Below are 1516 nucleotides of genomic sequence, written 5' to 3' on the forward strand. Positions count from 1 at the left end.
TATGTAAATCCACAGAAGTAAGTTCCAGGAATGCTACTTTACAACAGTTGAGACTTGACTTTCTGGCAATTGTTGACAGTTTGGACCCAATAAATCAAAATTCTTACAGGTATGGAAGTTTGTTTTTTTTACATTGACAAATGGCTGCTTTTTCTACTGTGAGAAAAAAAATTTATATACTACATATTATTTGCTATATATGTATTATTACACATCTTCATATATTATTTAACCATCTTCCTTGTTAATGAATAATGTAGTGTTTCCAATGACTATTCTTGACCCATATCATTCTTAAGTATACCTGAAGAAAAAATTTCTATGACAGGTCAAATTTGTGAGCATCTTATTTTTTTTTTTTCTGGATGACCAGCCAATTATTTTTACATCATTTACTAAATAACTAATTTTCCTCTCATCTATCTGATATATCACCTTTATTTTAAGTGAGATTTCTCTATGTGTTTCAGTCTACTTTGGTACTTTTCTACTCTGACCCCTGAGTTGTGTGTATGTGTATTCACGCTCCTTGCTTTGTAAGATAATACCTGGAGGGGGGTCCCCAGCATTATTTTCTAGTCTCGACTATTCTCAGTTATACATTTTTTTCCATATGAGCCTTAGAATTAGTTTGCTTTTGAAAAAAAAGAAAGAAATCAGACAAAGCATAAAACAAAAATACAAAACCTTGTATCTTTTACAAGTTCAATTTATAGGTTTATTTAGGGAACATCAGCACTGTTGTGATGGCCCTCAACACTGATAGGCCTTTCCATTGTTCAGATTTCTTGTGGGGCCTTCCACAGTGTTTCTAGCTTACTCATAGGAAGTTAGTGTGCTCCTTGTTAAGTGCATTTGTTCCGGTCTTTGCTGCGTTACTTCATTGTATTTTCAGGCAGGTGGTCAGGTGTATGCAAGCACAGAGTATTTACACCTGCCCGCGGGATATTGCTCTTTTGTCATTATGCAATAACCCTCTCTATTCCTAATGCTCTTTTATTTTAAATTGTTTTATTTCCAGTATTAATATAACGATAGTGCCTTCTCTTTTTTATGCAAATGTTTCCATTTGGTCCAAGGCAAAGGGCTCCAGGGTGGTTAAAAAGCTGCCTAGTGGTTACAGGGAGGGGCTCAGGCAGAAGCCAGACACCAGAGGGGTGCAGAAGGGCCCCTCAAAGGCCTCTGGGCTCCTAGTCGTGCTTAAGGGTGAGTCTTTCAAATAGATACTTGCCCAGCCCAGCCTGGGGGCCAGCCAGCCTGTGGAGGTGAATGAGGTGACTGCCTACCTTCTTGATGAGTTCCACCTCCTCATCCAGGAGGATGTGCTTCTCCAGGAAGTCACAAAAATGGTGGTGGGGGGTCCTGTGGGGCAGAACCCAGGGCATGCATCCAAAGGGCCTGGTTCAGGTTCTTCTCCAAGGCCATGGTGGCTTCCATGGCATCCTGAATTTTACCCCATTCATCTTGGGATGGCTTCTTCATGTTTTGGAAGAGGGCGCGGCCACTACGCTGGTTT

Source organism: Saccopteryx leptura, chromosome 5, assembly GCF_036850995.1.
Source record: "Saccopteryx leptura isolate mSacLep1 chromosome 5, mSacLep1_pri_phased_curated, whole genome shotgun sequence".
Lineage (NCBI taxonomy): Eukaryota > Metazoa > Chordata > Mammalia > Chiroptera > Emballonuridae > Saccopteryx > Saccopteryx leptura.